The sequence below is a fragment of the Aotus nancymaae genome, unplaced genomic scaffold, assembly GCF_030222135.1.
Source record: "Aotus nancymaae isolate 86718 unplaced genomic scaffold, 86718_ANA_hifiasm-v0.15.2.pri h1tg000015l_0, whole genome shotgun sequence".
Classification (NCBI taxonomy): Eukaryota; Metazoa; Chordata; class Mammalia; order Primates; family Aotidae; genus Aotus; species Aotus nancymaae.
The window spans coordinates 17,598,343-17,626,327 of NW_026988426.1; the positions used below are offsets into that span (position 1 = coordinate 17,598,343).

At 43.3% G+C, this 27,985-nt stretch overlaps 1 protein-coding gene and 1 pseudogene across 12 annotated transcripts in view; one reads left to right on the top strand and one right to left on the bottom strand.

Moving 5' to 3' along the window:
• The window catches only part of TENM2 (teneurin transmembrane protein 2), a 1,274,635-nt gene that overhangs the window by 1,020,673 nt on the left and 225,977 nt on the right, over positions 1 to 27,985 (top strand). The gene's annotated exons all lie outside the window — the stretch shown is intronic.
• LOC135275136 (small nucleolar RNA SNORA40) lies at positions 25,901 to 26,005 on the bottom strand (annotated as a pseudogene).

Here is a 27,985-nt window from a genome sequence, read left to right on the forward strand (position 1 = left end):
TTAATTTGGAAGCTAGGTTCAACTCTCAAGTTCTTCTGAGTGTTTTTGGGAAAGTCAATTAAATTTCCTGAGCCTCGATTTTTTTCAACTATAAGAAATGTTTGATAACAGTTACAGTAATGACACCTTTTTCATGTCACTGTGTATAAAGTAGGGCTTGATTTTTTAATATTATTATTGTTCTTTGTGTATTCATTCAAGAGAAGATATGCAGCAATGCTAAACTGCAATTCAGCAATTGAGCTATTAAGTTCAGAGAAGGGAGAAACTCCCAAAGGCTGGAATAGTTGAGGATAACTGGATGGAGAAGGTTCTAGGCAGACCCAGTCCTGGGAAGATGGTTAAAAACTGAACTAGGAATGGGCCAAGAATCATTCCAGATGGAGGGAACCTAGCAATAGGAAAGGTAAGAGGAGAAGCCAGAATGAATAGGGTGTGATGAGGAAAGGGACGCCTGCTAAGAGCAGTGAAAAATAGTGGAGGAGGTAGAGCAAGACCAGATAATAGATGGCCTTGAAATCTAGCAGGAGGTTTAATTTGATTAATTTGGCAATAGGGAGGTGCTTCAAGTTCATAATCGGGAGTATAATATGATAAAATTATGACATGGTATCATGTCAGTTACCTAGCAGTGCTCCATAAATATTTATTTGTTGATTGATTGAAGATTCAGGATAGATTGGGAGCTGGGATAGGAGACAGGGAGATACCTTTAGGCCCCGTCAATAATCAGTGGGTGTGTGTTGGTGAGGCCCTCTTGAAAGGAAAAGCCATGGAAATAGAGCTTCAGAGTGAACTGCGAGAGATTTCTTTCAAAGAAAAGACAGATTTGTGATACAATTTTTCTTGTGTTGACTATCAAGACAAAGAAGACAGAAGTACCTAATTTGGCCTTAAGGTTTCTCTGTTGTCATGGCAGAACTGAAAAATTAAAAATTAACCCACTATCTTTAAATCACCACTCACCTCTCTAAAAGCATGGTTGGCCAAAACATTTTTTATTGGTGTGTAATTCTACCAGGGCTGGCCAGAAGCCATTCTTTTTTAATGCACTCAGTAAATCTCTGCACGGTTTCTTTATTATGAGAGGGCCTTTGATCCAATAAAACCTATCAAGACCCCTTCTGAGGCATTCAGTTTGGATTTTGTATGGAAGTCTATAAAGAAAAAGGAGAGCAGAATTGGGTTAAAACTAAACTCTGAAAGGCTAACAAAATTCCTCCATAACGTAGTGCTTACATGTAGTGCAAATTCTGCGAACCAAGAAGAGGCATTGGAATATACGTTAAGACTCAGCATACCCATTTATTAATGGAAAATCACACTCCGAGACTTAAAGGCACTTGCCTGTACAAATGTGGAATGTGGTCCTGGGAGTCTGTACCGTTGCCCTTTTTGATTTGGGGCAGTGAAGCTTACAGATGAAAATCTTGAAAGAAGAAACTTGCCTTTTGATCAGCTGGTTAGAGGCAGGTTTGAAATTATGATAAATCTTCTACATATTCACTCTATGAGCAGGTTTAAACTCTAACGCATCTGCCTGTATATCTGCAAATGAGGCTGACTTACTGTACCAGGCTGAAGGGTAAGATGGATGAAGTTAGTTATGGGTTTATGGATCGGGCAAAGAGGGCTAGACATCAGGGAATGAGCCTTTGCCCTCCTCCCCCCACCCTCTCTCTACACCACACTGAAGTCTCGATTTATTTTCTATGCTTTAACATTTGACTGAAGTGCATGAAATACCCTCTCGGATGCTAGGAGCCCACAGTAAAGCATCAAATAGCGTGCTCACCTGGGGAATTTAGAATTAGCCTCCAAACTAACCAAGGTAATCTAGGCCCCAAAGGCACTTTCGTTCGTGCTATCTGGATTGCCTGTGCGGATGAGCCTAAATTTGGTAGATAATTATGTCTCTGTGCTTTCTTTTTATCTTCATCCTTCCTCTCATCTTTCAAGCCTCCTTTCTGCTGCAAAGTAGTAGGAGCTAAGACGTGAAGCCAGACATCCCATTTCTGTGGAGTTTTTGACCCTGTGCAATGATGCTGGTCTTTAGGAAATCCTACGTCAGTATTTCTAAGCTCAGGTTAAGGCCATGGTCAGATCCTTGCTTTCTTCACCTCACCTCACAAGAGAGGCAATACCGTGATACTGTAATGAATCCACCCCTGACGCCTGCAGCCTCCTCCTGCTTCCCTGCCATGACAGAGAAGTTACTGGAGAGGAATGTCACATCTTATGGAAGAATTAATTGTGGTGTGCATTCCCGACAAGTCTATAGCTCAACATACATATGGGGAGTTATTTTCAATGGCGTTTAAATGTAATTGACTTATCAGCCAGGTTAGAATAATCACAGGATAGCTATGATGTTACTGTCTAATTGTGATCCTAGAGCTGACAACGCTCTGAAAGCCTCTTTAAAACATAAAGGAAACCTGCCCTTGGGAATACAAAGATTGCGTGAGAGTTGTAAGACATCCAGGAGAAGTTTAGAGTGGAGTTTGGAATACAGTGAACAGGCTCTTAACCATGGGTAAAATTGTAAGAGAACAGCTTACACTGTTCTTGCAAACCAACTTGTCATTTCTCAAGTGTATAATGAAATAATGTGTATGCATATTTTCATGCAGAGCAGCCTCTCCCTCAAGTTCTGCCCTCTCCAGAGCTTCATAATATATACAACAGCGTCTTTTAGAACAGTATTTTACGATCTCCAAACCAAGGGCTCCCAAAAAGATCCTGAGAGAAGTGTAAATGAGTAGCAACTCTAAGACTGCATTTTTGTAAGTAAATGATGATAAAGGATAAGGAGAGATGTTCATGGGGAAGAACCCTGAAAATTATTGGAAGTTGTAGAGAGTGAGAGTCAAATGCAAACACTCCTATTCTGCAACAACGCTGGTTAGCAGATCTTTTATAGTCTCTGTGTGGGAGATGAACAGGGGCTTGGAAAGCACTGTCCATGTATTAGGAATGAATGCCCCTCCACATATTCAATTTGGGGGTGTTATTAAGAAATGGAACGAGGCTTCTTCTCAGGCTCTGCTTCCTTTTCATAACTGCTCCTGCAGTGATCCTTTTGGCTGTAATAGCACTTTGTGTGAAAAGGATGAATGGGAACCCGCTAGGTCTTTTTACAGAATATCAAACATTTTGCCCATTAAGCTGACTTGATTTGAAGAGGTCCTTGGCACAGATTGATGAAATCGTCCAAATATTATCACTCCTCGTTCTGCAGTCCGGATAGAGTAATAACCAGTCGCCTCAGCCTTTGCTCATTAATGAGGTGGTCAGGGCCCTAAGATGTGAAAAGTTACTTCTTTTCCTCTCTTGCTATTTTGCACATTATGCAGGATTACAATGCTTTGGGAATGACGTGCAGATGGTCTCCAGTGAGATTCACCCATCAAGATTCTTTTTTTACATCAGGATTCTGCCCTTTTCCCTAAGTCAGTGCACCCTCACATCAGCCCTGAGAACATTTATTTGGCAATATGTTTGTCACAACTGGAAGATGCTACCGGTATGTAGCAGGTGGAGACCAGAGATGCAGGACAGCCCCTAAGTTAAAGAATCATCTGACCCAAAATGCTAGCAGTGCCAAGGTTGAAAATTCCTGCTCTGATTGATTTATAATTACATCTTCAGATATGTTCTTTTCTTCTTTACCACTAGAACTAAAATAAGAGCTTCTGTTGCCCTGTGGAGCTCATGTTTGGCTCTGTGTCTCTCGTTCTTCTTCGTGATACTTTTTATGTTCATGAACCCTCATAGAAACAAGCTGTGGCATCCAGTGCCAAGATGTGATTTGACTGAACTGGTCAACTCTATACAGCCTAAACAGAGTTCAACTGAAGAGGTATAATGAAAAGTACCCCTGAATGTAAGTTTTCCTAAAGCATGACTTACTGGTTTTTCTCTCCATTAAAAGGATAATAAAGTCAACCATTTATTAAAAACCTACTGTGTGCAGAAACTTCACATTTAATATCTGACCTAGGTGTCCCAGTGACTCCATTTTCCTGATTGTAATTAGAGAAAGAGTTTCAGAGAGGTTAAATAACTGAAGGATAGTCAGGCATAGTCAGTGATTAGGATCTGGAATTGAAAATATAGGTCTGTTTAACTTCAAAGTTCACATTCTCACCACTAGGTGTATTGCCATCAACTTGTAAATACATGCTTGAGTGACTTTGACTTTATGTGTTCCCATGCCGCAAGCCCCAGGAATCCTCAGAACCACCCCTAATAACAATGTTTCCAAGAAAAGAAACGTACAGTCCCTCTGATCATCCAAAGACTGGTCAGCTCCCCTTCAACCCTGTCCTGAGAGCTGAAAGATGAAACATGCCTCAGCTAGTACTCTGCTGTAAAACAATCCCTGTCAGGGCACATGGGAAGATGGAAAACAAACTGGGAGAGATGATGAAATACGCTTCAAAACTGAATCACTGCACTTTGGGAGGCCAAGGTGGGAAGCTCTCTTGAGCCCAGGCATTTGAGACCAGCCTGGGCAACATAATGAGACCCCTGTCTCTACAATTTTTTTTTCTAATTAGCCAGGTGTGATGGTGCACATCTGCAACCGCAGCTATTTGGGAGGCTGAGGTAGGAGGATAGCTTGAGCCCAGGAGGTTGATTCTGCCATGAGCCATGATCATGCCACTGCACTCCAGCTGAGATGACAGAACAAGACCCTGTCTCAAAAAAAGAAAAATAAACTGAAGGTGAGGGAGCAATTCCAAAGTCCTTGTCAGGATGTTTGGATGCTCGGTCAAGGCAGTGTTTCAGTTAGGGATACTTTCAGCTGTAAGTTATGAAAAACAACTGTAAGAAACTCTAACAGTGGTTTATATTGAGGCTCGACTTCCTGACCTCACTAGCTAGATGTCCAAGGTTGGCAATCCTGGCATCATCTTATGCTGCCCAGTGATGCCATCCAGGACACTGGCTCTTCCTCTCTACTTTGCCATTCCCAGCCCTTGGGTTTTATTTCCTTGGGTTTGCTGCCTCATTGTCTAAGGATGGCTGATGCAGCTCCAGATACTACATCTACTTCAAAGGGGGAAGAAAGAGGAGGAGAAAGATTCAAATTCTCTGCCTCTCTTACCAGGAAAAGTCTAAACCACTCCCAGCCCCCAACACACACTTACGCACACACATACACATCCCAGCAAAATTTTATTTTTATCTTATTAGTCAGAACTGTGTTACCTGTCTATCTCTTGTTTCAAAAGAGTCTAGGAAAGCTTTTCTAGATCTTTTGATTGAAGACAATAAGGGAAAAGAAGGTTGGAATTGTCTGATGTCTCTAAAAATTAACAGTATCTGATTAGAGTACTTGAATATTCAAAAGCCAAGTTTTGGTCGGGTGCAGTGGCTCACACCTGTAATCCTAGCACTTTGGGAGGCCGAGGCGGGCAGATCATCTGAGGTCCGGAGTTCGAGACCAGCCTGGCCAACATGGTGAAATCCCATCTCTACTAAAAATACAGAAATTAGCCAGGCATGGTGGCACGTGCCTGTAATCCCAACCACCCGGGAGGCTGAAGCAGGAGAATCACTGGAACCCGGGAGGCAGAGGCTGCAGTGAGCTGAGATCATGCCACTACACTCCAGCCTGGGTGAAAGAGTAAGACTCTGTCTCAATACAAAACAAAACAAAATAAGCCAAGTTTCTGCTTATCTGGAAATAGATGCAACAGCTACTTCTAGGAAACCTCTCTTATGTACTCGTCCAGTGTGGCACTCTGAAAGAGAGTGTATTAGTTTGCAAGGGGCTACCATATCAAGGGACTACACCCTGAGAGGCTTACAATACAAGCTTATTGTCTCCTATGGTTCTGGAGGCTGGAAGTCCAGGATCGCGGCGTCAGCTGGTCCATGCTCTCCCTGAAAGCACTAAAACAGGGTCTGTTCTGGACCTCTCTCTTGGCTTCTGGGAGTTCTTTGGTTTGTGGCAGCATAACTCCAGTCTTCCATGATATTCTCCCTGCCTTTATGGCTGTCCCTGCATCCAAATTTTCCCTGTTTATAAGGACACCAGTCATATTGGATGAGAGCTCACACTATTGAGCTCATATTAACTTGATTATCCGCAAAGACCTGATTTCCAATTAAGGTCACATTCACAGCTGTTAGAGGTTAGAACTTCAACATTTATGGGGGAGGGGGGCATACATAATACAAGGTTTTCCTGAATCCTTCTTTATATCTTAATATTACTGGTGTTAGCTAATATTTTTGAGCGTCTATACATGCTAAGCAGTTCACATAGATTTTTCTCATTTAATTCTTACTACCACTACATGGGATAGGTATTATTATCATTTCTATCTTATAGAATAGGAAGTAGAGGCATAGAAATATTAGGTGACCTTCTCCAAATTATGTAATTAGTAAGTAATAGGGCCAGGTCTCAGCCTCAAGTGGGCTGGCCTCTGCGTCCTTGCATTTAATTATCAAGTAGGATCTCTTACCACAGCTAACTTCATCTCTGGTATAATAGGTTTCCTGCTCATCAATGCCAAATAAGGGTAGACAAGTTGATTTCCTTAAAGCTTAAAAAAAAAAAATTCAACAAAGGCTTTCTTTGCTGCCTTAGAAACGCAAATAAAACACTTCATTCTGCACTAGGCATAATGGTTTCCTCTTATTCAAATGCAGGGCCATCTGTGCAACGTATTTTATTTCATCATTCATTGAAGTTCACTTAAAAGATGAAATCACCCTTAATGGAACAATGAAATGGAAGGATTCCCAAACTGAAGGCAAATGACTTGAAAATGAGAGGCTCTGGTTCCTGCCTACAACCCCTGCGCAGGGTCTCATGAGTGACAGTGGTTCTGTTCTAACAGCCCCAGGGATGAAGAAGGGCTCTTGGGGAGCGTAATGGCGCCATTTCCAGCCAAGCAGTTTATGAGGCTGAAGCGCCGTTTCCACGCTGTCCTCTGGCCTAGATCAGCCACTGGGAGCCTGGCATTGATCTGTGTAGACTGTTGAAGATTCATCTGCTTTGCAGCCATTGCTTTGGCTAAACAAGCCTGTAACTGATCCCTCTTGCTATAAAACAGCCTAAGTAGCCTCTTACCATCAGCCAGTGCTCTGCTACCATCCTCCTTCTACAGCAGGACCACAGATGGAAAGGAAAGCTGCTTCCTCTCAAGTAAATGACCAAAGACTAAGGGAAGTTTTGCTTTTTGTAGGCAATAGCACAGTTCCCCCTTTCCTCCTGACCAGAGACAGACAGTGTAGGAGATGTTGGGGAAAAGCAAATCATGCTTTATGTTTGAAAGGCACCTCACGATTCTGTGGTGGACAGCAGGCATTATTATCTGCATTTTACCATGGTAGGGGAAAGAAGTTGTTCACGACACCCGGCTAGCAAACAGCAGGTCTGGGGCCAGTACCCGGGTAGTCCAACTCCAAACAATGTGCTCTTTCCACAGTGACATTCGGCACTGCAGCAGAGAACGAGAATAAAGTGCTTCTGATTTGAACTGACAGAAGCTTCTAGAATCGGAAAGAGAAAGAATGCCGCAAAGAAGACCAAGGCACTTATTCCATGTGCTGCGCCTCAAGGAGAAGTCTGTTTAGTTTGGGAGACCAGAGTGCTTCAAGTGGCGTCTCCCCAGTAGCTTTCCTGAGTTTGGGATTTGTCCCCTTCATGATTGCTTCTTTTCTGTGGTGGGCGTTTCCCACTCCTTCTCTGAGTCAGCAAACAGCCATGAGGAGTTTCCTCCCATTTCTCTCATCCTCACTCCTGAGGATAAAAACCTCTTTTTCAGATCAGAAGGGAATATATTCCTGCACTGTCTGAAATCTGTTGATAGCAGCTAACACATGGTGAGCATTAATGATGCTTCAAGTTGAAGGCTTTCCTTGAATCCCTCGCTTAATTCTCTCCATAACAAGTATTGCCCCATTTGGCAGATGGGAAAACCAAGTCCTAGAAAGTTTCAGTAACTTACCCAAGGTTGCACCTCTGGGGAGAAGCGGCACAAACTCGAAATCAAGAGGCCTGTATTCTCCTCCTTCTGCACTGTTAACGCGGGGTGCAACCAGGGACAGGCATGTACCTTCTTTCCAGAGCCTTGGTTCCTCCATCGTAACAGTTACACAACATTCACTCTGTGCTGGTCACTAGGCTTTCCCTGCATCAACACATTTAACCCTCGTGACAACCCTATGGGATTGTACTCTTTTTATCTTCATTTCATAAATGAAGAAACTGAGGCATAGGGATGTGGAGTAGCTTGTCCAGGGTTGCACAGCCAGGAACTGTCCTAACAAAACACTCGTGTACTGAACCATAATGCTCCATCACCTCCCATGGGGAGTCCCCAAGGCCCTTCAACCCTGTCTTACTATCATTCCATTATTTTATCTGACAAATTCAGTATATATTTTTTCTTCTTGAAAATAGCAGCTTCATAGTGAGCTCCTGCACCATTTCAAGGAGCATCCATTATCTTCATGTTATTCCCACTTTACAGATGCAGAAACTGAGGCATAAATCAAATAACTTGCTAAGAGTAAAACAATTGGTGAAGAGCAAGAGTGACTTCAAAGTCAGACCTGCCAAATTCCAACACCCGTGTTAACACAGATTCTGTGGAGCCAGCAGTCGGAAACCACATTTACTACCTCTCGGCCTCGACCTTGTATGAGCAGTGAAATCATAATCCCCAAGCATCTTCTCAGTGCGAGGTGAAGGAGGCAGCTTGCTTGGTAACTAACAGCAAAACCTCTGGAATCAGATAGAACAGGGCTGGAATCCCCACTCTTCCACTTACTGACTGCATGACTCTGAAGCAAGTCATTTCACCTCTCTGAAATAGTTTTATCATCTATAAAATGGTAATAAGAAAGGCACCCATCTCCAAGAGTCATTGCAAAGATTATATTAGATGTTCCATGCACAGCTTTTCACACAGTGCTTGCTGTAAAGTGCTTAGTAACTGTTAGAAGAGATTAGAGTTGACCTCATAGGATCACCACGCTGAGCCACCCAGGATGGGACTCAATCTTGCAATGAGCTTTGTCTCCTGGAAGGTACCCTGCTCTGGTCCTTACAATCTGCACTGACCAGTTAGCAGCTTCTCTTGCCCCTCAAGATTTCTTCACTTCCTTTATACTGAGTCAGCTAGCGGGACCACTCATTACTTCACTAAAGTAAAAGAAAGTAGAGACAATTAATGAGTGATTTTAGAAGCAGGGGACAGCTGTGGAAAGCACGTGGGCTTCAGATTGTTCAGACCCAGGTTTGAATTTGGATATCACGTAAACCTCCCTGAGTTTCAGATTATCATTTTAGAGTGGCAGTGTGAGGATAATAATGCTTGCCTTTAAAGAGTTATTAAGAATAAACAAGAGGAAAATTTAAAGTGCTGTGACATGAAATAAGATGGCTATTATTTTTAGATTGGCCAACTCATTCGCGTGGCGCTCTTTGTGGCAGACCATTGAGAAGTGGCCTGAGTTCCACAAATGTCCTTGGTTCACTTGATTTGGCACTGTTTGTATAGAGAACTTCCCCACTCTGGCTGTGGCTGGTCTGTCTCTCACGGCGTGTAGCTAGCAGATCACTTCTGAATAACATCTGTGACTATTTAATTTTTATTGAGGAAAGAAAGAAGTATTACGGGGAAAGCAGGATGACCCATCGGGATGCTCAGGGGCTCATTTTCTTGCCCTTAGCCTAGGATTGGATTCCCTTGATCATTGTGGGTCACCTTCCTGAGAATAAAGGGGCTTCATTGGCTCAAAAATTATTCCGATTGCTTTTTCAGTGGTGGCTCTTTGAGGTTTCATATTTGAGGAGCACAAAACAGAGGCTGGCTTCATAGATCTTTATGCCATTTTTGCCCCTCATACTTGCTGTCAGATGACTCTTCAGGCCTTTTTCTCCTGTCAATTTCTTGTTGACATATTAGCTTTCTTCTGTTCTGTCTGCATCTTCCCATCTGCTCTTTCTCATATCTCCCTCTTCTGCACCTCGCACTTTCCAGCCTCCACATTTCCACTGTTGGGCAACAGAAGAGCTGTCTTTGTTTAAGCTTAAACTTTATATTCTGGCAAAATAGAGAAATCAGCTGCCTGCCAGCATCTTGGAGCTGGTTGTGGGGTTCATAGGTTCATACGTGTTAATTGTTTTAAAAATTCTCCTTACTATAGCAATGCAAGAACCACTAATCTTTCTCTTTCCCTTTCTCCCTATTCCTCTTCTCCTCTCCACATTAAGTCTGATTTTTTTCTCTCTCTGAATTTATCCAGCTTACATAATTTGCCTTTTCATTTTGTGAATGGAGATAATTTGTGAATAGAAATTACTTCCAAATGTTTCAAAAATATTTTCTAAGCATTTGCCTTAACATGGTGTTGTGAGCTTTTTTTTTCTCCTCTTTCTTTTTTTCATAAGGAAATAAGTATTTCCAGGGAGATGAGCTTTGTGGGGAGAAAAAGATTGGATTTCACTCTCTTCTTGGGCCTCTTTTATTGATGACAATTTTAAACTGGAGTAACTGCAGACATGGACTTGTCAACCACCTGGGGTGAAAGAGGAGGACTGTTTCATTCAGACTCCTGCCCAGGAAGTCCCAGGAAGGAATAGGATAGGAGAGAGGAGAGAGGAGGGGGTAAAGAAATTCAGATAATAGAGCTAGTCTGGAAACTGTTGACTTTTTAGATGAGAGATTTCCTACATCAGTATTTTAATTTTACGATGCATTCTCACATTTGGGTTGATTCTAGGATGCCTCCTACAGACAGATTTTGTCCTGTATTCATTAATTCAGCAAGCATTCGCTGAAAGCTTCCTTCTCTCTAAGAACTTAGTGATGCAGAAATAGGTGACTAAGGTCCCTGTCCCCGAGGAAATCTCCATCATATGTCACACAATGAGAGAAAATAGATGAACAAACTATCATTTATAACACAAGACCAAGGAGACCAACCCATGCTAGGTAGGAAGTGAGTGTGGGGAGAAGAAAAGGAGTCATTTGTCTGTTGGTATCAGAGAGCACTTTAGAGGAGAGGTGGCATTTGATATGTAGCTAGAAGGGTGCATGGGATTTTGGCAGAAGGGAAAGAGGGGAGAGATACATTTCGGGAATAAGAACACCAAGTGCGGTGATTAAAGCCTGGGAAATCGTGGTGAGAAGAATGCCACATATCATTAACACTGGATCAAAAAGTATACAGGGATCTAATCCCAGCACTTTGGGAGGCCGAGGTGGGTGGATCACGAGGTCAAGAGATCGAGACCATCCTGGTCAACATGGTGAAACCCTGTCTCTACTAAAAATACAAAAAATGAGCTGGGCATGGTGGCACGTGCCTGTAATCCCAGCTACTCAGGAGGCTGAGGCAGGAGAATTGCCTGAACCCAGGAGGCGGAGGTTGCGGTGAGCCGAGATCGCGCCATTGCACTCCAGCCTGGGTAACAAGAGCGAAACTCGGTCTCCAAAAAAAAAAAAAAAAAAAAAGTATACAGGGATCTAGGGTATTGACGGAGAAGGTATTGGAGAGAAGGGCAGCATGACAACAAGGCTTTCATGCTGTAAGAATGTGTATTTGGATTTGATTCTTAAGTGACACAAAACCCACCAACAATTCTGTGTAGAAGAAGGCATGGAGCCGTGTGGCAGCCCCGCGCAGAAGGAAGGGACAGGGCGAAAGCTAGAGGCAATGAGAGCCGAGGAGGCTATTCCAAAGCCCAGAAAGAGGAGACTGATAAAACAAGGACAATGGCAGGCAGGCAGAGAGGAGAGGAGATATGAGGGAGACATCACAGAGGTTGAATGTCCTGGTTTAGTCATTGACTGAATCTGGTGAGAGGGGAAAGGGGACATCAGGCATAATTCAGTCAGTTGATCAGCCTTTTGCTCAATATTGGACAGAGTAACCTGGAACCAGCCCCTGGGAAAAAGGGGTAGAGGGTAAGAGAAAGTTTCCTGTTCCTAATCAGTTACAATTCCAGTGGATGTCAGCTGGGCTAGATGATGCTGGAGTTCCGGGACAAAAGATGTACTTCCTATTTTCATCCATGTAGTGAAAAAAATGAGAAGACAGCAGAATTAGGTTTAATAAATTTCCCTATTTTTAATTGTCACTGAATGATGTTTTAAGGACAGTAAGTCCTTAAAGGAAAGAAAAGGCTTTAAAAGCACCCATTTTTTCTTTTCCATTGAAAGGACACATTTCACCTACCTGGTGATTTAATTGCCTAAGAGCAAGGAATAGTGGAGCTCCAGATAACCTGAGCTGGGCTTTAGAGCGGGAAATGGATTTCTACCTCTATGGCAATTATATACCATGTTCACTGAGGGTTAGGATCCACATTGGGCTTCAGGATTGTCCTTAGAGGGGCCAAGGATTAGACCGTTAGAATTAACAATCAGCATCAGATTCAGAAGAGAATGTGGAGGATGTAGGTCAACCTCCCCTGACCCAAATACACACAAAAGACAAGGTTAGGGGCGACAAGTTGCCACCCAAGACTTCTTTAATGGAAGTTTGGAATTTGCCCATTCTCCAGACAGAAGTAAGAAAGAAGGATCTCCAAAAGCTCTTTTTCACAAGGGAAAGGCACAAACCCAGACCCTTAGGCCTCAAGCGAAGGTCTTGGAATAGACAGTACCCACATTCCTGCTGTCCTTTACTTCCCATGGCAGTTAATTTTGTGCTTGTTTAACATTTTTCATTGCCCCAGCATGCTCCTACAAGGCATTTTTCGGTCTGTATTTTTTTACCTCACCTGGTTATCCCTGTTTCCTGTTTTGGGTTTTTGAGGTCATCATGCTGTCTTGTTTTTATGAGACTGTCGTTCTCTGCCCGCTGACAGCCATTCGGTTTTTCAGCAGCTTAAGTAGCAGATCCTGAAGACGGTTGCGTCTTCACCTTGGGGAGTGTCTTTCAGTACTTCGTGGTTGGGTAGGATGGAACCTCCACCCGCCGGCTTCCCAAACTGAAATGTTGGCTTTTCTGAACCTCCAAAGTTGCTAAGATACAGTGTGTCTTTGGACCCCTTCCAGGCTGTTTCCTTCCACACTCACAGCTTTGACGGAATATTTCCTCTGCCTGATATCGTTAGAAAGGTGACATGCCAAACCAAAGTTAGAGCCGTTACAAGACATTTCTTTGAGTGCAGTTTCCTTGGTTCACCCATTCATCTGCTGTGCTGGAAGAAAAAAGTGAAATCAAAAAAGCTCTATTAAATAGATGTGCCAAGGAACGAGGAAAAAAAAGAAAAGTTTCTTCAACTTTTATATGCTCAGAATTGTCTCACAAGCATATTTTTGTTCCTTTCCTCTATTTAAAAATTGATAACCTAGAAAGTCAGGAGCAGGCTAGGAATCGTCTGTGGCACAAAAGTGGCACCTACTGGCAAGGCTTGGCTTAAATTTGAAGTTTAGATTTGTGCATGACCTTGACCAAAGTTATATCCTCCTGAGAATGCTTCCTAATGATTTTCTATGTCTGGAAGGGCAAACCCTCTTTAGATGTATAAATATTAAAAAGCACTTCTTAGGCATGAGGGCACTGGTTTCGGGGCTACAGAATGACTTTTTCAGCTTGTAATTAAAAACATGTACTGGATAACTAACCAGCAGCAGTGTTTGCTTAAAGGAGCAAATGATTTAAAACTGATTGGGTTGCACACCAAAGTGGAGTGACCCATGGGTGGCTGTTCTTACCTCTGATTTCTAGAGGCATCTACCCAGCTCCCCGAGGTTCCTCAAGTCATTGAGTTCTTGACACCCACAGCCTTCCTTTGCTTCTGTGTTTGGAGTTTTTGATTTATCCTGGTGTGCATGTATTGATTTCATATCTTTACTCTGTATCTGAATATTTATTCCACGTTTTGGTTTTCATGTCTTTACTCTGTATCTGAATCTGTAGAACTCACACTTAAGAAAAACCATGGGCCAGGCATGGTAGCTCATGCCTGTAATCCCAGCACTTGGGAGTCCGAGGCAGGTGGATCACGAGGTCAGGAAATCGAGACCATCCTGGCTAACATGGTGAAACCCTGTCTCTACTAAAAATAGAAAAAATTAGCCGGGCATGGTGGCAGGCGCCTGTAGTCCCAGCTGCTTGGGAGGCTGAGGCAGAAGAATCATTTGAACCCAGGAGTCAGAGATTGCAGTGAGCTGAAATTGCACCACTGCACTCCAGCCTGGGCGACAGAGCGAGACTCCAAGAAAACCATGGCTCCCTCTGTTACAATGCACACTCGAGGTTCACAAGAGATCCCAACACAGACTGCACTCAGCAGGTCAAACAATCATTTTCAAAGGACCGTAAGATTTTTTTTTGAGAAACAGACTGTCCTACATATTTGAAATCTTTTTTTCTATTTTAAAGGCAGACTCCATCGAATGCTGCAAAAGTAACAGAAATGATTAGGAGCAGAGTTGTGACCTATCCAATTTCAAAAAAGAAGGGAAGGGGTGAGATTTACCCCCTCCTAAGTGGTAACAGGCCCTTTCTGTTCATCTTCTGACCTAATCTTCTAAACAGTCCTACATAGCAAGATACTGTCATCAACTGCATTTTACAGATGAGAAAACTGAGACCTAGTGATTGTCTAGTGTGATGTAACAATTAAGTGGTCAGCCAGGTACGGTGGCTCACACCTGTAATCCCAGCACTTTGGGAGACCAAGGCGGGCAGATCACAAGGTCAGGAGATCGAGACCATCCTGGCTAACACGGTGAAACTCCATCTCTACTAAAAATACAGAAAATTAGCCCGGCATGGTGGCACACACCTATAGTCCCAGCTACTAGGGAGGCTGAAGCAGGAGAGTCGCTTGAACCCGGGAGGCAGAGGTCGAAGTGAGATTGCACCACTGCACTCCAGGCTGTGGTGCTTGAGTGGCTGGTGATATGTAATGCACATTGCCAGTCTCAACGTTTGAGACTCTGTCTCAAAAAAAAAAAAAAAAAAAAAAAAATTAAGTGGTCATTTTAGGAATCTTTCTCAATTTAAAATTGATATTGTACTTTTGGTGGCATAAATAAAGATGACCTTTGTTTATTCTTTTACTCATCCATTCATTCCAAATATTCATTAAGCACCACGCATCAGCAGGCACTGTGCTGGGGGCTGGGGATGCAGCGCAGAGAAGAGCAGCCGGGAGCTCCACTCCTCTGGAGCTTACTGTCTGGTATCACTCCGAGAGTCTCCACATCCCAATTTGCTCTCTGCTCTGAGAGTCTTTTTTTAACCGCTGGAGGAGAAGTTGACAGATTGTGAACATCAATAGTTATTGAATTGGTTTTGTCTCAGGGCTACTTAAAAACAGTTTTCAATGAGTGCCAGGCCCTAAATATCTCCCAAATCCTACTGAAAGAAATCAGAGCAGGTTATATTTTCATTGTCTAGCCACCCTTGGCCATGAGACGCTGCATCGGGCTTTTTCTCGGGAGGCCCATTTTTCGCCACAACTCTTCAGCCTTCTACTACTCGGGTTAAGTTTTGCTTTGTGCATTTACAATAAGTGCCTGCCAGGCATGAGTGTTGCAGGATTAGAGTAAAATAGTGGGGGTGAAGGAAAACAGATTTTTTTGGAAACTGGTAAAAACGCTCCGTGAAATGGAGCATTGTACCAAACTCAGCCCAGTTATACGAAAGCATGTATAGTGTTTTTTTTCATTTTCCATCTTGATGGGAGGAGGCAGAGAACAGTGGTTACAGAACAAGTTTAGAATTGTTCCTGATTGTCCAAATGGTTGTTTTACCCCTCTCAGATTGGGGACTCGGGGTCAGCCGTATCTCTCACGCCTGCCCATTCTGCCCGCTAGGTGCCACACTGCAGTGTTCCTTGTCCATCTTGCCTGCACTATCTGGACAAGGGTGCATGTGCCAAGCTATTAAACACCCCGCACCTCACTCCCCTGTCTTTCTCTAAGCAATGGAAGAAGTTTGCCTGGCCACCACCAGGCAGGAGGGACTTGGATTAATCCAACAGCTTTTGCTACTGTCAGCATGCGGCCTAATAGAGTTGGAAGAGAGGGTTCTTTAGAGGCACTGGTTCTGACAAGGAAAGCTTCTGTAATCTTGCCTTTGTTTAGAAATATGAACTTCGAAACCCTGCTGCAGAGAGTGTCGGCAGCCACGCTGATCTGAGGCCTTGGGCAAATTCATTTGAATTGCTTTGAAATTGGATATTCAAAATTCAATAAAAATAAGCCAGCCTGATGGTACAGCTGCAGCATTCCCCCCATCCAGCTGGGTAAGCCGTGATGATTTCCAGGCCGCGGACTAGCAAAGCCCGAGTGTGATGGGAAGATGAGCGCCTGAGCTGCCAGAGAACTCTCTCTCTCTGGCAGCCTGGCCCGCCAGCGGCTGCCTGCCAGCTGACTCGCGGAGCAGGGCTGGCTTTGGCACTAAGTGGCTCCTCTCGCTGGCCTGCCCAGGCGGGGACGCGGGGCCTGCCTCAGTCATGGCCAGGGTCCAGGGGGAGGGAATGCCTCAAGGGCAAATGGATGGGGTGTTAGAAAAACAATAAAATCACAACACTCCAGTTGTTTGGAGAGCAGCTGGACTTCCCAAACGCTCTGCCACAGATCCAGAGCCATCAGACACGTAGGTGAGTTTAATTAAATTGTATGCAGATGCAGGCAAACATCATAATTTGCCCTTGAGCACACACTACTGTGTTTTCCTGGAAAGGGGGGACATGACATCCCCGAGGGTGCTCGCTCACCACCTGCCCTGGGAGCTCCCTCTTCATCATTGTTTATGCAGAAAGGCGATTCTGCTAGGGATTTTAAGAGAAGAGCACTCTCACTTTCCTCTAAATCTCAAGCTGTCTGATCTGTCTGCTTTGCGATGGGTATCACAATTACGCATAAAAACTGTATCTATAAGATGTATACATATACATATAGAGAGAGAGAGATACATATACATAAATACATATACATTTATAGATCGATAGAGAGATGAATAGATAGACCGACATATAGAGATAGACTCCAAATTCGAGAAGTATGTCTTATTACCCCTAAGCCACCTCAGTTTTAATAATTGGTCTCGTCATACCCCATGCGTGATTTCAGGCTCTTTTCTTTGTTGGAATTTGTGCCTGTGTGAACTGTCTTGAGTCGGATTCCAGGAGAAATATATCCATTAACCTTCCGATTGTCGCACCTATGCCACCCACAGTACCATACCTAAAGAAGGGTAATTGGAGCTCCTGCGTGCAGGGATATTGTGAGCGGCCCACTCCATTGGCCTGCGTTACCTATCGCCAGCCACTCAAGGGCCAGCCATGAAATTTAATTTGGAGTTTTACAGACACGTTCTGAATCCAAAATCTCAATAATAACTTTCCCTTTGCTCAGCCTTTTAACTGTGAAATTCAGCTGGGGAGTTTCGAAGCAGCAGGTAATGTCACAGCACTCCAGAGGGATTTTGCCAGAATTCTACTAAAGTGCTTGCAAGTGTCATTTCCATATTTAACTAATTTCAGTTTTTAATTAGCTCCATGTGAAAAATGAGAGTTCACGCTGAGCTCCTCTGTCAGCACAGACGCTTGTTTCCTTTCTAGGATCTCAGGACAATTAAGAAAAAAATAGTTGATGCTACAGTAAGTGTGATCATGCATAGCTCTCTCAAGCCATAACATTGTTCCCTGACGGTAAGAAAAGGCCACTGCCAGGGCCCAGGCACCAGGCTGGGAAAGAGCAGTTTGGAAAGGGTCTTACATGCAGATTTGTGAGTCCTTGGTTCTGAACGATTCTTTAGCTGCAAAAAGTATATTCTTGTCCCTGAATTCTCCAAGAGGACTTGAGATCAGGTTTTAAAAGAACGCTGTATGAAATGCAAAGATGATATCACTCTAGGAGAACCGGTTTTCTTGGTGTCATTTCTGTGCTAAACTCCAGCATGCAGGTGCTTATCAGGTCATTTGATTTCAAATTCGTGAGGCCCTTGGCATACAAAAGTAACTTCTTTATGATTTAAGTTTCAAAATGCAGTACACACATGGAAATTTGTTAATCCTACATTCAAAGTGTAAATTTACCACTTGGGACTCACATGCAAATGGAAAACTACATACTCTTCAAAAAAAAAATGTATTGGGAGGTTCTGTTTTGCATAAACTGAAAAATATTTGATGTGATCAGGTTTCTGAAACAATTTCGAGGAAGCCAAACAAATACAGGCCCTGCATTTCATTTGCATAGCATCCATGCTAATGGCATGATTTGTTGAAAAGAAAAGATTCATTAAAAGTTTTGAGAATGGTTCAAGTGGAAAAGCATTTGACACTTCTCTATAGTAGCAATTCTTGGAAATTGGTTTGGAAAATAGAATCCTTTTTTTTTCTTCATATGTGTTGGTGTTGGGTAATTGTTCTCTGTTGACAATAGACATTAATAAATGATGTGATAGCAAGAACATTGGTATCTCCAACAGGGACTGAAAATTGAAATCCAAGTAGCAAGAAGCAGCTTAAGTATTGGGTGTATGTGGCTACATTGGGAAATGGGGTAGAATACAGGGAGAGTTTTCTTCCATGTTCTCTTGAGTACCACATGGGCTTGAGTTCCAAAGAGCAAACACAACTGTGTGGTTCAGGTATGAGATTAGAGGAGTAGGTGTCCTGTGGGGTTGCCAGAAATGCCGCCATTGCAGATGTGTTGGTATAAATGGAACATGAAAAGATGGAGGCAAATTCTTGAACGTGAAGAGACCACCCACAAGTTGTTTAAACTAAAATAACTGCCGCCTGCGCTGCAATGACTAGCAATAAAGCCTTCATTGGCCAGTGCGTCCTGAGATTGGAATTTGATCTCTCTGTATGAGAGAGAGAGGGCCTATCTGAGTTCCAAGGGTGGAACACCCATCTCCCTGGCTATGAAGGGGGCTCACCTGTGATGAGGAACTAAGAAAAACGCAACTTCCATTAATAGTTCAGAGTGGTCTGTTCAACTCTCTGGGGAAGATCATAGTTGGGAGTGCTTGTGTTTCTTTGCTCTTCTCAAGGCATAATGTCAGGAGGGACTCTTCTCGGTCTCCCAGGAGCAGCAGCTCTAGGCACAAGAAGCCTGTCCTTCCCTGAGGTATTTCGAACCACCATCCTGTGAATGATGATGACCCACCTTGCAGTGCAAATAACAGGCAGAAGCAGTGTCCATCTAAACATTTATCCACTGACTTGGGGATTAGCAATTAGCCCTCTCATGATGGGGATTAGCTTAATAGAGTTGTAGGAATAGCACACACTCTGGAGGGTGAAGTTAGAATGAGCAGCAGAAGGGAAGCCGGCTTATGGAAGCAGAGAGAAATCCTGAAAGAGATAGTATTTTTAGGGCTTACTATGTGAATTTGGAGCCTGATAACTACTAATGGAAACCGTGGATTTGTCATCAGAAGCACTTAAATCATACTTGGTAAATTATCCATATAGTCATTAATTTGTACAACAAATGTTTTCTGGTACAAGGTAAGAGAACAGGCTCTAGAATACAGGCTGCTGGGATCACATCCCAGCTTTTCTACTTACCAGCTACATGAGCTACATGAGCACATAACCTCCCTATGACTCAGTTTTCTTCCTGTAAAATGGATACAATAATAGCACTTATCTCATAGGGGAGGTTATAAAGACTAAACAAGTTAGTTCTTGAATATCGCTTAGCATGTGCTTGACCCAAGGTAAACACTAAATAAAATAGATTTTTACTGTGACAGGTTCTGCTTATATCATAGTGAACCGAACAGACCTGGGTTCTCCCTTTCCAGAATACATACCAGCATACACAGATAGAAGCAAGGAAAACTAATCACTTCACAACCATTCCAGGGTTAGTCATCCTCCTGATTTCTACATGAAATAAGAATATCAAATTAGGAGGAATGGGACCATGTCAGCAAGAATAAACTAATTAGCTAAAGCCACTTATTAAAATGATAATCCCTCCACATGGACTAGGCGTTTACATGTGTACCTGTCAGGAAATTAGCTACAGACACACACACACACACATATATACACATACATGTGTGTGCATGTGAAATGACACAGAAGCACACTTCCCACGCTGTGGAGAGCCAAGGTACCCTCACCCAATGAGACTTGGCTCCCAACTGGGATACTGAGCACAGGGCGCTGGGGCAAGGACTCTGAAGGTCGACTCTAAGATCATTTGCGCTTCATTACGGAGTCTGTTCTAAGTGCACAGGGCTTTCCCAGACGAGGAAATACAGCCTCCCCTTTATATCCAGACATACTGCCCAGAAGCCCCTAGAATCGGTTTTTGTTTTGCTAACACTATCAGATAATTCACACAGGATTCTTCAGGCATTATAGCTTCTGTTACCTGACTGGAGTGCACAAAGGAAAAAGTGCTCAGCTCCAAATCTTGCCTGGAACGGACCTCGACTCTGGACTGCCTTTTGCGTATCCCAGATTTGAGCTCCGTGCTTTAGCCTGTGGCTTTCTGGTGCCATGTGAGCGCTCGGGGTTCTTTGTTGGATGCTTGGTGCTGAAAACATCACTCCTCATGGCCAGAATGAAAGGTGTTGTCTAAAGAAAAATCAAGTTGAACTGTCTGGTTTCCCTACTTTAGGAAATATAATGGAACTCAGCTTTGCTTGGCTCTATCTTGTGTTAAAGAGTCTAACAGAGAATAAATCTCTATATATGTTTTGTTTACTGTTTTGCTTTTGTTTCTAGCTTTATTGTTTTCCTCTGTGTGGAATGTTCCAGTAGCAGATGTTTGTTCCTGCTGTCTAAGACATATAGCACATAGGCACTACAGCAGATTTATGTGGTAGTCTGAAGACATCCATCTATTGCTTTGTGTAATAAACTTCCTTCCAGAAAGAAGAGAAAAAAATGGCTGTGTCCTGACTGCAGAGCAAGCTTAGTGAACATTTACAGGAATCAACACCACTGGCACAAATGGTGCTTGCAGAGATCTTTGGATTCCAAATATTCTGCCCATTCTAGAGAGGAGCAGACCTTAGAAGGTGACTATCATGTGCTTTCTACGGGAGGGCACCAGCACTCAGCCTGAGAGACAGGTTGGACCAGCCAGTCAGCCTTCTGCCACCTCTGTCAATATCAAATATCTCTAAGGAGCTTTGGCAAGAGTGGAATCACAATTTGATCCTAGCTGAAGTTCCTGATAAATCCTCAGGTCCCACCCTGGAATCACTGTGGTTGATAAAAAGAGGAGTCCATATGCTTTACACACAGGCAGCCAGGCAGTTTTGACACTTTGTGGAAAGTGTAGAGGCTTGATAGGGAATCTCATCTAGGCAGAGACCCATCCCAGTGCAACATGGAGAAGGTGCTCAAGGGCAATTCTAGGCATGGGCAGTGCTTTTCTCCACAAAGAACTCTACCTCTTCAAGCTTTGAACAAGGTGAGGTGGACACCAAACGAAGAGGAGTCTGCGTGGCTCACACCAGTTCCCTTGGTGACAGGTTGCCAGATGTAGGATGCCCAGTTAAATCTGAGTTTCAGAATAATAGTAAAAATGCTTCTGATATAAGTATGTCCCAAATATTGTGTGGGAAATTCAAATGTAACTGCTTCCTGTATTCTTATTTGCTAAGTTTGGCAAGTTTTCCTGGTGGCTTTGTCTGTTTCCAACACCCTTTTTGGTTCCCTGAATCAAGCAGGGTCAGTAGTATCATCTTACCTTCCTCACCATAGTAACTGGCCAAAAACAAAAGGTGGGGGAGGAGGGAGGTTGTGATCTCAGCTGAGCCAATTAGAGTCCTTACCTTGAGTGTCTAAAAGTGAAACTGGAAAAGTGGAGCTCTCCTCTCTCCTGGTAGCCCAAGGGCATGGGAATATTACTATCTTTGCCCGTGGTCCTTCCCCCAGGGATAAACCCTCTCTTAGTTTCATCAGGCTGCTATAACAAAATGCCAGAGGCTGACTAGCTTTTAAAGAACAGGAACTTACTTCTTGGTTCTGGAGGCTAGGAAGTCCAAGATCAAGGCACCTGCACATTCAGGGAGGTTTCATTTTCTGGTTCCTAGATGGCACCTTCTAGCTATGTCCTCACATGGGGGGAGAGACTAGCTAACTTGTAAGGTCACCAGTCCCACTCATGACCTAATCACTTCCTAAGGGCTTCACCACCTAGTACCATCACCTTGGTAAGGATTTCAACATACGAATTTTGGCGAGGGATAAACATTCAAACCATAGCAAAAACCATTGGTCAACTAGTCTCCCACTTTCATAAGCTGCCTTCATAGCCTTCAAAACAAATTCCTCTTTTCTGCTTAAGGTAGGTCAAGCTGAACCCTAAGGATCCTGTGCTAGAACACAGCTACTCAGCCCAAACTCCCAAGTTTGGCATGTTGGACTAAAGAAAGAGGAATATGCCCTAGGAATGCTTATAGGCAGATGTTTACAATCAGATGCCCCAGCCACAACATATCCTTGGTGGGTCCTCCAGCTTTGGCAGCCCTGTGCCTGATAGTCGGGAGGGGGTGACAGTTGGTCTGCCAAACAGAGCAGAGCTCCCCCACAGTGCACCTGCCTCAGGTCAGTACCTTCACAGTCAGGGCTGACCAGAACATCGAGAAGGGAGCCTTCCTGTCATGCCACTTCAAGTCACTTTCTAAAATATCTCCTGTCTAAAAACATCTCTCATCCTTAACTGGCACCCTGCCTAGAATTTCCACCTGTAGAGTTTATATGTTTGGCTTAAATCGTTAGTCCTCCCTATAACTGCACATCCGTTAATGATAGAATATGTGTGGAGAATGTGGATGAATTAATAATTAATATCAAGGTCCAACAGATTTTTTAAAGTCCATTGATGTGGCTGATAGTTTGGAAAGCAGAGTTCTGAGAGAGTTGGATGAGAGTCCTGGAAACCTCTGATGTGATGGGAAAGCATTCATGCAAGAGGCACTGCTGAGTTTGGAGGGAGGCACTGAGTCTTTCTGATCATGGGTCACCCGGAGCAGGCAGAATGGACACAGGGCAGGTACTGGGTGGAGAGGAGGCATGCTGAGAAAGAATGTCCCTGTTTCACCATGTCACTTTGGCCCAAGTCTGGTTCTGGCTTTTTGTTTCCATCTTTCCACCCTGGCTTGAACATCTCTTTTCCATATTGCATCTTCCCAGCTACTTCTGACATGCTACCTGTATGGGCAGAGACCTAGTGCCTAAACCTGGAGGGAGATGTCTGGGCTCTCTCACCTCCTCCACCGTCATGGAAATAGACAAGAGAAGCTTGTTCCTTCCCTTCATGTTCTCTTTCATTAATTGCTGTCAGCCAAGCCTTGTGCAATACCTGTGGTTCTCAAACTTGAGCATTCATCCGAATCACCTGGAAGGCTCATTAACCCACAGATACCTGGTCCCCACCCCTGAATTTCTGATTTGTAGGTCTGGAGTGGGGCCAATAATTTGCATTTCTAATAAGTTCTCAGGGGACGCTGACTCTGCTGGTCTGGGAACCACAGCCCAAAACCATTGGCCTAGACAGTGAGCTATTTTGAGGGCAGGACTGGCGTCTTCAGAATCATGGTACCCCATAATTCTGAAGTGCCTAGCACAACATCGGCACAGGGTCGAACGTTAGGAAATGCTTGTTAACAGAGCTCTACCAAGCTACACAAGGTGTTACCCTGTTGCAGTATCAAGGCTAATCGTGTAAACACACCGAATTTTCAGATATCAGATTAAAAGAAGAAGATACTATTGCCATCTAATATGTTTTTTACACAGTGGCATCTCCAGAATACATACATAAGAGGGGATTAAAGGTACTAGTCTGGGTGGAAAAGGGGAGGTTGGGGGCTTGTCTTAAAACTCCACTTGCATAGGAAAGACACTGTTTGTACTGAAACTCTATTCGTGGTAACTTTAGAGAAGGTTGATGGAAATCATTTAGAATTTTCCTACTCACCTTCCTTTTCCACCCCAACTGCACCCCCCGACCACTCCTTAGTGGCGCCACCGATTTCACATGTGCATGAGGTACCAAGTCAGCAGATCCGGGGTTCCTCTGTCAAGCTTCACTGCAAAAGTGCAGCTTCGAGAGTCAGTGCAGTAGGTGGAAGTGAATGGGATCAGGGATCTGTGCTTTTCAATAGAGATGAATGTTCTCTCTGCCAAGGTATTCATCTTTCCTGGTCTCCATAACCTCTTTTGTAAAAAGAGCCTGGAGAAGGTGATCCCTAAGTATTTTCTTATATTTTCTAATTTCTGTTATTTTAATTCAAAAGGCAAGCCATCTCAAATTTAGAAATGGGCTACTTGCTTGTAATCTAGCTGTTTGGAATTTCAGAGATTTTTCTCCAGACAGACCATATTCCTTCTGGACAGTCCACACAATAATTGCTCTTTGACAAGTTCTTAATTGTATGTCAAGCACTGAGATAAATGTTTTGCATGCTTTATTTCACTGAATGTGGCAACCCCCACTGGGAGGTAGGAAGTTTTATGATTCCCATTTTGCAGATGAGGAAACTGAGGGTCTGGAAGGAAAGAAAAAGAGACAGAGGGATGGAGGCGGGAGAGAGGGATGGAAGAAAAAAGGAAGGAAAAGAAATAGGGAGAGAGGGAGGAAGGGAGCAAGTGAGGAAGGGAGACAGGGAGGGAGGCAAAGAAAGAAAGAAAAAGAAAAAAGAAAAGCTTTCCCAGAGCCTCACAGCAGGTCTGCTGCTTCCAAAGCTACTCTAATCACCATATTCTATTGTTGCTATGAAAGTCTAGATCACCCACAATGCACCTGAAATGTAGAGTCTGGCTTTGGAGAGAAGTAGGCTCTCTTTATTCTGGCACTTTCACTATAAGAGACAGAAAGCATTGTAGTCAAGTGTTTGAACCAGAGTCCCCAGGTTCAAAGCCCTGCTCTGCCACTACTGGCAGAATAATCTTGGACGAGATACTTAATCTCTCTCTCCCATAGCTTCTTCAGCTATCAAATGAGTGTGATAAAAGTATCTGCCTCTAGAGCTAGTGTGTTAAGTGATTAATACATTAAGCTGAACCATGTGAAACTGGTGAAATTCTACCATATTTAATCTACAAAAAGGGCAATTTCATGTCTAAGTATTTAAAGTACTTATTCTAACAGTGCATGGCACACAGTAAACACTCTATTAGTGTTAGCTATGATTCTTACTGAAAATTGTCTTGAGGGTTTGCTGTATCTGGGGTATGGTAGGGGGCTCAATGGTTGCTGGTGAATTTATTGAATGAAGTAGAAACTGGCATGCCCGGGAAACATCTGGAGTAGTCTGGGCTATGGAGCCCCTCCAGGGCTGGGAGAAAGGCAGGTAGGGCAGAGGAGGAGGTTAAGGGCTCTTAGAGTTGAACAGATTGAGACCCTCTTAGTATTCCCTTGGCGCAAGGCAGGAAAGCTCGAAGCAAGAAGGGCCGATCCCATAGGTGCAGCCACCCTGAAGCAGTTTTGTCCTCTGGCTCTAAAGAAGCAAAGAAAAACCCTCACTGCAGAGGCAGAGGGGAATTAGGTCTCATGGTTTGCTTGTGTCTTGCCTTTTTTACAGCTAGACATAATGAGAAAAGACAGGCAAGGGAGAGCCTCCCTTCCAGCCTTTCCTCAGCTGCTCGTGTTTTTCCTTCCTAGACCACCGTGTGAGAGGAAGGGGAAAACACAGAAATAACGGTGGGTTTTAGGAACAAAAAGACCAATGTTAAAGGTTAGGTGTGACCGAGCAGAGAGTAGTATTTCCCCAGATATGGGAGTCATCCCACTGTATGACTATGTGTAGGGTGTGGACATACTTCTGTATTACAATAGTTATGTTTATTTCCATATATCACAAAAACCTTAGCACATTAAGCTTTTTATTTCACAGATACTACTTTGGGATGAGGCTAAATTGATGGAAGTTTTTAAAAAATAGATTGCGATTTTTTCTTTCTCTTTTTCATAATATTCCTTTTTGTAAAAACTCATGGGTTGCAAAAGATGATTTTTTTTTTGTACCTGTCTGTATGTCTTTGTTCACAAGTCAAACAAAAGCAAACACAAGTGTTAAAAAGGAGATTGATTTTTAAATGCAGTTAAGAAATAACAGTCCAAGTGAAGCTTGGATTTTATGAAAATCATGAACACAGTTAATGTAACTATGGTTAGGGAAGCACCGGAAGTGTGGTTAAGATACATCTGTGTATTCCTGGCTCTGGCTCTTAGTAGCTAGGTGACTGTGGGCAAGTTATTTAATCTTTCTAAGTCTCAGATTTCTTATGTGTAAAGTGAGAATACTTGCTACCTCAAAGGTGATTTTTTTTTAATGATCAAATGAGAAATGTCTTAGGAGCAGGAAGTAAGAATTCAGTAGATACTGTTTATGGCCATTATCATTATTATTATTAGCCTGGCATACTCCCAGACCTCAACTAATTGTAGTTTTTAAACAGAAGTTTTCAAGCCATTCTTTCATTCAAATAAATATCTCTTAAACACTGCCATGTTCTAAAGCTTATGCTGTCTGAGGGGATAAATTCGAAAGAGGGGAAGGAAGACACACTCTCACCTTTCAAGGTGTTCATGTCTCAAAATTTGGAGGGCGAGGCCAGGCACGTTGGCTATAATCACACCTGTAATCCCAGCACTCTGGGAGGCTGAGGTGGGCGTATCACTTGAGGTCAAGAGTTAGAGACAAGCCTGGCCAACATGGTGAAACCCCGTCTCTACTAAAAATACAAAAATTAACCAAGAGTTGTGACACGTGCCTGTAATCCTAGCTACTTGGGAGGTTGAGGCAGGAGAATGAATCTCTTGAACCCAGGAGGTGGAGGTTGCAGTGAGCCAAGATGGCGCCACTGCATCCAGCCTGGGCGAAAAAGTGAGACTCTGTCTCAAAAAAAAAAAAAAAAATTGGAGGGGGAATAGGATGATCAATAAATAAGTAATTACCATGTAAAGCCATAAACTCTGTAAGTGGTGTGGTTATAAAATATCCAGGGAAGGCCAAGCATGGTGGTTCATACTTGTAATCCGGGACTTTGTGAGGCTGCGATGGGAGAATCACTTGAGCTCAGGAGTTTGAGACGAGCCTAGGCAACATAGTGAGACCCCATCTCTACTAGAAAAGAAAAAGAAAATTAAATGACCGGGAGTGGTGATGCATGCCTGGAGTCCCAGCTACTTGGGAGGCTAAGGTGGGAGGATCGCTTGAGCCAAGGCAGCAGAGAGCTGCAGTGAGCTATGATTGCACCACTGCACTCCAACCCGGGTGACAAGGGGAGACCCTATCTCAGAGAAAATAAATAATATAATATAATATCCAGGGGGCATGGGAGAGGAGATCAGTCTAGATGAATCCTGTCAGCTACAGTGGTCTAGGACCTGCTCTGTGAAATGTGTTCAATACAACTGAAGAACTGAATTAATTTACATTTAAAAACTGAAATGGTATAAAATATTTTTGTTCAGCACATTTTTATTGTTTTTGCAAGATGATATTCACTTTAACTGTTAAAAAGTCAGCATTTGAATTGAGATGTGCTGTAAGTATCAAATACAAACCAGATTTTGAAGACTTAGTGCAAAAAAAGATCTTTTTACTGTCTCATTAAAGATTTTTATGTTGATTTCATGTTGATTATATTTTGGATATATTGAGTAAAAGGCATAGTATTAAATTTACTTTTACTTATTTAATGTGGTTACTGGAAAATTTTACATTTCATAAGAGGGCCAGGTGCAGTGGCTCACGCCTGTAATCCCAGCACTTTGGGAGGCCAATGCAGATCACCTGAGGCCAGGAGTTTGAGACCAACCTGGCCAACATGGCAAAACCCTGTCTCTACTAAAAATGCAAAAATTGGGTGGGCGTGGGGGCGCATGCCTGTAATCCCAGAGCTACTCGGGAGGCTGACGCATGAGAATCACTTGAACCTGGGAAGCGGAAGTTGCAGTGGACTGAGATCACACTGCTGCAATCCAGCCTGGGCAACAGAGAGAGACCCTGTCTCAAAAAAAAAAAAGTCATGTGGCTTGTGTTTTATTTC